General features: G+C 40.9%; 1 long non-coding RNA gene across 1 annotated transcript; it reads right to left on the bottom strand.

The window, feature by feature from the left end:
- Window positions 1-5224: 5224 nt before the first annotated feature.
- Window positions 5225-9596, bottom strand: LOC124622256. Its single transcript, XR_006980608.1, has 3 exons — window positions 9412-9596; window positions 6841-6955; window positions 5225-5328 (listed from the first exon to the last, which is right to left on the bottom strand). It is a non-coding gene; the product is annotated as an uncharacterized LOC124622256 (long non-coding RNA).
- Between the last annotated feature and the right edge of the window lie 460 nt (window positions 9597-10056).

Here is a 10056-nt window from a genome sequence, read left to right as displayed (position 1 = left end):
TTGGAAGCATACACGGAAAGCCTATCAGGTTAAAATGCCCGAAGGATAGTGGATCCCAGTTCTTCTGTTACAAACAATTCTTTTAGCTAGTTCTCCTGGCGATCGTTGATCCATACTACCGAGTTTACAGTAGTTGATATTGGAAGTTATGGGCGTCACAGTGACAACACTATTTCTGAGAATTCAGCTTTCTATCAACAGTATATCGAGGGCAAAAGTATTCTACCTCCAAATCAGGATCGCGTGTATCGTACAAACAGTTGTAATGTCTCACCTGCCTCCATAAGTCTTTCTGTGTCCATGATGCATGCACTACGAGATGCAAGACAAAAACCGCCTCGCGCCGCTGCTTTCAGTGTGACCACAGAGCAGTTGAGTGCGCCAACAGAGGCAAGCAGCCGCTCCGGCTTGCGGCGAATCTGTAATCTGTGACAACCCGGCGGCGGCCGGGGCGGCAGGCCGCACTCAGTGTGATCGCCGCCGTACAGTAACGAGCGATTCAACGGTGCGGCCTGCCGGCTGCGGTTCAAGGCCACAGGCCGGACGGCCAGGCCGCGTTCTGTCTGGCCAGGCCTTAACCGCGCGGCCACTGCAAGCGGCATTTATTTACAGGTCGTACAAAATAGATAAGTGTTTCAAAGTTTTACTGACCTTCAAAGTAGTCACGAGCATTTTGTATAACCCGTTGCCAACGATGTGGAAGTTGTAGAATACTCTTAGCAGTGCCAGTTGTGTTGACAGTTCGAGCGGCACGGTCATTGCCCGACTAATTTGTAGCAGTTCTGAAGCGAATGCCGTGAAGTGTTTCCTCCAGCTTAGAAATCGAGTTGAACTCACGTCAGGGGAGTGCAGTAGGTCGTATAGCACTTAATAGCCCCATCAATCAAACAAATCAGCGACAGCTTGCACTGTACGTGCTTCAGCATTGTCCTGCAAAATGATGGTCAGGTCCCGGAGAAAGTGTTATCATTTCTGGCTCCATGCTGTTCAATTCTGGAACACAACCTACGACCAGCTTAGAGATAGAAGTGATGACACTTTCTGAACGACCTGACCATCATTTTGCAGGACAATGCTCAAGCAAGTCCAGCGCAAGCTGTTACTGATTTGTTTGAGTGATGGGGCTGCTAAGTGCTATACCACCTACTGCACTCCCCTGACTGAAGCCCTCGTGAGTTCAACTCGATTTATAAACACTCCACGGCATTCGCTTCAGAACTGCTACTAATTCGTCGGGCAATGACCGTGCCGCTCATACTAGCACTGCTTAGAGTATCCTACGACTTACACATCGCTGGCAACATGCTATACACAATACTGGTGACTACTTTGAAGGTCAGTAAAACTTTGAAACACGGATCTATTTTGAACGAGCCGTAAGTGAATAGTTTCCACTGTTAAAGTTCCAACCCTCGTACATTGCCTGAGATACCATCGGAGCATTATGAGTGACAAGAGTTTTGTGATCTCTTTAACAGCTAAATTGGCAAAGCAAGTGACGGAATAACCAATGTCTGTTCAAAAATGGTTCAAATGGCTCTGAGCACTATGGGACTTAACTTCTAAGGTCATCAGTCCCCTAGAACTTAGAACTACTTAAACTTAACTAACCTAAGGACATCACACACATCCATGCCCGAGGCAGGATTCGAACCTGCGACCGTAGCGGCCACGCGGTTCCAGACTGTAGCGCCTTTAACCGCTTGGCCACACCGGCCGGCAACCAATGTCTGTCTCAGTAGCTGTTACGGATCTGTTTTTGAAGGAAGGAAGATTTGTATTCTTTTCAAGCACAACCGCAGCAGCTGTTGAATATTCCTTTATTAGTACAACCGGTTTCGCAACATAATATTGCATCTTTAGGTACAATATAATTCATTTACAGGGAAACATAGAGATTATTTGATGCCCACATCACTCTCAGTGAAGTTGTATTAAGACGTCCTTAAACTATCATTCCTTTTAAGGACGTTTTAATACAACTTGAATGAGAATGATGAGGGCGTTCAATAATCTCTATTTATGTTATAAATGATTTGAATACATACCTGATGATGCAATTTTAGCTGCGAAGCTGGTTGTACTAATAAAGGATCATACACCAGCTGCTCCGGCGTTGTTTAACAAGAATCCATTGTTACAGCTGTGGTTGGCTACAATATAAAGGAAGATTTGTGTTTACCCTCCCGTCGAGACAGGGCGTAAGCTCGTATTAAAGATAGATGGGGAAGAAATCTACCGTGCCCTTCCGAAGAAATCATTCCGGCATTTGCTTTAAGCATTTACGGAAATCACGGGAAACCTAATTCAGGATAGCCACACGGGAATTTGAACCGTCGTCCCCTCGAATGCGAGTCCAGTATGTTAACCACTGTATTAGTTTGCTCGGTAAATGTTTTCGATTGTACAGTTCTGTCCTCGTGTTTTCTGTGCTGCTAGGGAGAATCTAGTGTATCCGGTGGCTGAAGATTTTGATTTAACATGTTGTCACGGCTAGTCATCAGAGAGACGAAAAGCATTTGTTTTATCGAGTTTACTCGTTTCATGCCTAATAATGTTCCAATTTGTCCTTGGCTAGTCATCAGAGAGACGGAAAGCATTTGTTTCATCAAGTTTACTCGTTTCATGCCTAATAATGTTCCAATTTGTCCTTGGCTTGTTCTTATGATATTTATTTTTTTGTGTTCTGTACCTCATTACTGCTTTTTTGATAACACATTGAAAAAATTTGCAGCATTGTTTGCAGTGTATTTTCAAGTGTTGATTGGGGCTAGTCTCGTATGTCAAAAAAAGCTGTCTCTTCCTAACGCAAAATAATTTGATGTCAGATGTTATTCACACTTTTTCTCCTCTTGGATTGTAATTGTCTCTGGCTTGCTACAAAAAGCTAGAACCATTGTTTTGTAAGAATATTTTTTGGGAAATAATCAAATTTCTCATCTATCGAGTTTCGTTGGCAAAATTTCCCGCAAATTCTCACTCGATAGTCTAGCTCAATCAGCATTTATCATTATGCGAAATAATACTTTTCCCTTCATAGTTCAAACTCGTTGCTGCAATTTGATGATTATGGCCAGATAAACAATTGATTATAATGCTCACATCTATTTTGTGAAAACAGTTCAATTTAGAAGTAAATTATCAATCACTGTTCCATCATGCCGTATTCCGGTTGGGAATGTACTGTGTGTATCAAACCGAAGCTGACTACCAGTAACTCTAGAGGCCATAGATGAGAAGTATCCGAGATTAAATCAATATTGAAACTTCCATATATAGTCATTTCTCAGTTATTTCTACTAAGTCTCGCTGTTACTCCCTCAAACTGCTTTATGAAGTTTAAACATTTCTTGTTTTGTGACCTGTAAACTGTTTGAGCTGCTACCCGGCACCACTGAAGTGCAACACTCAAAGAACCATTCAATGCATTACTTATTTAGGGCTCTGGCCTGGGACTTTATTCTACTTTGTGTGAACAGACTTTCCTCCTTATGTATGCAATAAAGTAATAGTAACTTGTATCCGTTGAAGTACTTCCGTTCAATCTACATGACTTCCATATAATGTTCTCTCATTCACAAATAACTGTAGAAAAATCTCTTAAAACCTTTCACTTTACTGTAATGATATAAGTAGCTTACATTTTTAGTTAACAAGCTTATTCTGTTTCTAAGTAAAAGACCAAATGCCTTAAGTTGGAACATAAGGTCGTTAAGGAGGCCTGAAACCACTGTGTAAACTCTGAGCACGTTTTATGTCATCACTTTGTTTGTTCGTTGTCCGATCCACAGGGTTTGTGTCCTCTGCACTTTTGGTTACAGGATTTTTAATGAAATTTGCACATACTTGTATGACCTAACAATTTCAAATATTTCATTTTTCTGTAAATTTGTTTAGCACAGTAGCGCCTAAGTCAATAAAGATACTTCTCATATCTGATGCCTCCTCTCCACCCTCTCTCCGTTCTGGTTTATGTGCATTTCCTAAAGTACTTCAAGTGATTCTTTTATCTATACAGTTAGGTTATCCTAAGCTGTATGCCGTTTGCTGTCATCTACATGAGCTACGATTCGTTTGTGACTGTTCCACTAAGCTACACCCTATCCTCCCTTCATCTCCTTCCCAACAGTCTCCAAATGAATCACCTGCTTTATTGATGTATTTTTGTTTTTACAATTTTGCTTCTAGTTTTTAATTTTCTTTATGTTTACAATTTTTCACATGCTATTTTTGTAATTAATTTGTCTTCTTGTCATATATGCATCTAACGCCACTGCAAACATACATGCCACATGATGGCATGTATTGGTACTCAGGTTTGGAAACAGGAGCTTGTCATTAGCACCAACGTCAGTGACGTAATTATGTGACAATACTATGTATTAAGACATTTTATATGGCATGGAAACTTAATTGTGAATTTTTAAAAGTATTTTCATTTCCAGTGCCACGTATATTTTATGCTTGTACATTCATGAGAATTATGTTTTATTTTGTCAGATGTTTGGATGATGGGCTATACCCAAAACTTGTCAGCAGATATAATTTTTAACACCAAGTGATTTGTTGATTTTAGCAATCTAATTAATCTTCTCAAAGTCCAAAGATTATTTATTTTTGCCCTTTCAGCTTTTAAGCTTGGCATTTTTAGTTTTCCCACAAATTGCTTCAACTAAGCAGGTATGTCTTTTGGAAAAATATGCTGTAAGACAGGTCTGGTGGATAGTCTGGAAATTACAAGGATTTGACAGGGGACTGGGTATACTGAATGTTTCTGGAAATTGTTTATGCAAGTAATCTCCTACCAGAAACATTTAGATTGTCTGTGTTTACTGAGACCATGCTAGAGGCAGCACATTACACTCACTGTTTTCTTATCACCTCATTTTACTGAGCGACATCTGATGGGCTGCAAGTACACACAGAGTTGGATAAGGACTTGCAGTAGTGTACTTGCCATCTGCGGTCTGTGGATATCCACAAAAACTATCCAGACATACGTAAGTGATTACTTGTCAATTTAACTTGCCTCTCCCTCCATGCTACATTCCACATATCAATTTTGCCTACAGTGATGAGCTAGCTGTACTGTGTGGTCCTATAGCGAACTTTTACTCTTTCATGTATCTGAAGACGAATATCGCACTTACTCGCATCGTCGTGACATAGCAGAAGGGATGGTAGCTTGGAAGGTGTACTTGAGCGAAATAAGCTACACAGAGACTTAGATTTTTAGCATTTTATTTTGATGAAGAAATGCAGCAAGAAACATTTAAATAGTGCAGTGAAATTTACATAGAGTGAGAGGCAGCAACACGGTTGTCACACCTGTAACAAAAGAAATATTTCGTTAGAGGAAAGTGAATACTTCCAGAAAGGAAAACATATACGTGGTTACACAGCTCACAAACAAATCATTTATCCAAACGTCGACACTCTAAAACTCATCGTAAAGCAACAATAGAAATCTGCTACCTCAGATTTTGAGCCAAGGGCATTTCAGAAAACATAACAATGAAGTGCTGAGGTTAGCCGCAGAGAAGTCCAGGAAACGTCTTAAAGAGATATCTCTTTCCATATTCGCAGCTGTGAATCTAACTGCACTTTTTCAGGATCAACAAATGAAACAATGCACATTCTAATATTGGCCATTCTTTACTTTTATTTAGTGAAAATAACTGATAATTTTCTAAACTTCGAGCGTCTCTCTTATCTTACTCTCATAATTCATACGTGAAATAGACTATGGTGACAGTATAATAGTCGCACATCCTTCTTCGAATCCGAAGTCTTTAAATTTACTGAGCAGAGTTTCGCACAACACAAACTACGTCGACTTTCTTTCAAGGATTCCCTTCTAATTTCCTACAGGATTTCTGTTACACCTCCGTGTGGACTATAACGACCTATTACAACACAGCAGAACATCTGCGGGGTGGCACAGTAGTTAGCACACTGGACTCGCATTCGGGAGGACGACGGTTCAAACCCGTCTCCGGCCTTCCTGATTTAGGTTTTCCGTGATTTCCCTAAATCGTTTCAGGCAAATGTCGGTATGGTTCCTTTGTTTGGGAACAATTTGTAGCGAATACATTCGAGAGTCCACATCTTTAAGCAAGCAGCTGTCGCGTGTATGCAAAGCTGAACAAATTTCTGTGGAAAAACGTTTGAAAGGAGGCCATGGAGAGGTTAAACGAGCAAGGCTAATGTTTGTAACAAAGGTTTGTACCTAATCTCAAGAATATCTATGGAGAGATTAGAAAAGCGACGGTAGAAGCATAGACTAATATGAAACTTTTGTACTTCAGAAAGAGTTCCTGTGCTTTGAATCTCTTCTTTTTGGACTACAAACGTGTAAGTTCTACATCTCACACGTGTGCAGCGAATTCCAGAAAACAAGCAGAAATATGGTAAAATATTTAGGTACGCCAGGTACTCTGCGACTCGATAGAACATAATCCTTGCAGTGAATTAACTGACTGATGTCTACAAAAGAGTCAGCTGATATTCTGTGTACATCTTATGCATCGTGTCAGAACATATCAAGGCGTTCTTGCAACAAGCCTTTCGATATGTTATTTTCAGTGTTAGTATTCATTATTTATCATCACTTCTAGGGCGAGAAAACAAGTTGTGCGAACGATGGCGGTCATATCAAGACAAATTTCATTATGTACATCATGTCAATATCGCACAGCAAAAAAATTTAAGAAAAAGTTACTACACCACTGAAGAAAACTGTAGATGAGGTGTGTTTGAATAACTTGGATAATCTATTCGGTATTAACTCTAATATTAGAATTAGCAACTGCAAACGTTTGCTTTTGCGTTGGTGCTCACCATGTTGGACTTAAGGAAACAGTCATTCACTTGGAGCTGGCAGAGCCCTTGGTGCCAGATGCGCAGTTTGTGCAGGTGCACGAGGGACCGCAGTTGCAGCTGGAGCCCTGGCAAGCTGTAAAAAAAAAACAGACCACTTCAGAACGTACTCAGAAAACACAGGGACAACACTGACAACCTCGGCAAATTTTACGTGTGTTTTCCTAACTTTGATATTCACAGGGAACAGGAGATTCAAGAAATTTAGATGTTACTGAAGTTAACATGTAATTTAGTGAAATAAAGACATTTGCGCTAAATGACTGGTTGTTAAGCCTAGATCAGTTAGAATGTACTGTGTGTAACCACTGGAAAGCTCAAGCCCTGGAAATCTGAGGCAACCATCCTAACATCAAAAGTTGCTGAATGTGTTAGATTTGAATATTGACTGTTCACCAACCTAACCAGCATTAACATCGATTAATTATAGTACCAAAAAGGATGTCACGTCATTATTGCAGTCGGCCTCAGCCATATTTTAGAACAAGCAGCCGACTTGATTCGCAGTAACCATAACGATCTGTTTCAAACGTAATTTCAGGATTATTGCCGCCAAGCCATGACTAATAAGTGCCTGCAACACACTCAAGATCACAGACAAACCGATAAATCAAATTAATAATTTCTTATGCATTGCCTAAGGTCATGGTTTCTCGTACTATGAACATATTACAGCTGATGTAAGAAGTAAACAGTCTAAACGTTACTCCACAAAAGGAGTGGTGTGCTAGATGCAGCTTGCTTGGCATATCCTACACACCTTGAAGAAGTGGTATTGTAACGTCAAGTCACACATCTAAAAAATGACAGCTCTTTGTATGAAAAAAAATTAGTCTTGTGAACTTATTATCAATGCATAAAGATGCCAGTTTACTGATTTACAAATTAAGTGCGTTATACGGTTTTCGCGACTTTTATAAATTAGCCATAAGCATAAAATTATTTCGTCCATATAGGACAGCCTCATGATGATTGCGACTACCAATTAAAATAAATAAAGCAATTATCATTTATTGTTCAGTCTCAGTTGCACATTTTTAAAAAATTAAATTACATGAAACTTCCTGGCAGATTAAAACTGTGTGCCCGACCGAGACTCGAACTCGGGACCTTTGCCTTTCGCGGGCAAGTGCTCTACCATCTGAGCTACCGAAGCATGACTCACGCCCGCTACTCACAGCTTTACTTCTGCCAGTATCTCGTCTCCTACCTCCGCTGCAGAGTGAAAATCTCATTCTGGAAACCTCCCCCAGGCTGTGGCTAAGCCATGTCCCCGCAATATCCTTTCTTTCAGGAGTGCTAGTTCTGCAAGGTTCGCAGGAGAGCTTCTGTAAAGTTTGGTAGGTAGGAGACGAGATACTGGCAGAAGTAAAGCTGTGAGTACCGTGCGTGAGTTGTGCTTCGGTAGCTCAGATGGCAGAGCACTTGCTCGGATAAAGGCGAAGATCCCGAGTTCGAGTCTCAGTCGGGCACACAGTTTTAATCTGCCAGGAAGTTTCATATCAGCGCACACTCCGCTGCAGAGTGAAAATCTCATTAAATTACATGTTTAGAACAATCTGGATCACCTTCAGACGTAAATAGTTGCTTCTTGTCTATTCAGAAACTCGTATCAGTGTACTCTGATATGAGTTTTTGAGTAGACGAGAAGGTTGCTGATGCAACTACTTAGATCTGAAGATGATATCATTTCACTTAAAACAATAAAAGGATTTTCAACTGAGACTGAACAATAAATCAGAAGTACTTTAAATACAAATACAGTTGCCGGTGCTCTTAAGACAAATATGTCAGCTACTGTGATAAATAAAACAGTTTTCTGTGTCTGTAACCTAGCAATCACCAGATGTAGCGGTAATAAATGTGACTATTGCTACACTCTGTTGCAGGTAATAAAAATTTCAGTGTTTGACTTATTGTTAAAGTGCTAGGAAACAGTAGTTCATTTATCAACATTGTTCAGAAAACATTTTTATTGCCCACACTGGAATAAATAGGAACTTTGGGTGTGTATAGCGTAGGGCAGCACAAATAGTGGCAGCCTTTTTCCATTAGCGGGACATCGCATATTGATTTGCTGAAAATATTGGAAATGTCAGACATAAATGTGAAAGTGGCTAGCACCTCTCGAAAAGGAGTTCAGATGTAGATGTAGGTGTCTGAATGTTAGAACCCAAAATTTATTTGACATCAGATACCATCTCGAGGAAAATAACGTAAGGCTGGCTGCTCAAAATTTGATGTTAGACATTCTAAAAAGCTAGGAAACTGTCATCATCTGATGGCGTCAGACATTGCTGCGGTAGAACTAGGGGTAGCTAAATTTGCGCCCAGCTTGTCCAGTGAAGATGACTACAATGACGATTTCTCCCCTCACTTTGACTTAGCCTAAACGCTAGGAATAAACAAGTGCTCTATACAATTAAGCATTCGTGACTGTTGTTTACATTAGTCATACCTATTCATTGATATCAGATATAAACTGCACTTCCTCATTACACTGTATTATTCAGAAAAGAAAAGCTTACTTACTTGCTCCGGTTCCGCAGCAAGGGTCAGGCATGTTGGCTGGCTGTGGTGAGCGGCTCGAAGTTTCAATGAGAGATAGTGGCGTCTGCTGACGACTGAATGCCTACCGCCGGCCCGCCACGGCATATATAGAAGGCGTCGTGAGCTTGGTGCCGTGCGCAGCGAACTGCACTCGCGGCATGGGCCGTGAACTTCACGCGGAATCACGCCAAGTTACTCTAACGCTGCTATTGCCACCAGCCAGTCAGCGTCACGCGTATCAGCGGAGTGTGGGGGAGGGGAGGGGAGGAGGGGTTGCCCCGGTGACTGCTGTAGCACGGCACTCCGCGGTCGACCATGAGTCACGATTACGAGCAGAAAGCGGAAAACAGTCTCACTCTAGCAAAGCAGCGAACATTTACGGAAGCGGCGTCAGCGCCTTCAGTCACACAGGAGTGTGTACTCTAGCAGTAGCTTTCAAGTGTTACTTACATCTGAACTTAACCAGTCATCTTGAACCGTCGCGCGATTGTTTCGTGTTTGCAGAATACTAAATTAAATAGTATTTTTTCCTTTTGTTACGTTCGTCTTTGCGACCATATAAGGGACTCTCATAATTTAACCATAAGCAGACAATTATTTCGCGTCTAAAGAACAGCAGCATGAGGA

The sequence above is a fragment of the Schistocerca americana genome, chromosome 7 (genome assembly GCF_021461395.2).
Source record: "Schistocerca americana isolate TAMUIC-IGC-003095 chromosome 7, iqSchAmer2.1, whole genome shotgun sequence".
NCBI lineage: Eukaryota > Metazoa > Arthropoda > Insecta > Orthoptera > Acrididae > Schistocerca > Schistocerca americana.
Note: the sequence above shows the minus strand (reverse complement) of the source record. Positions and strands in the feature narration are given on the sequence as shown.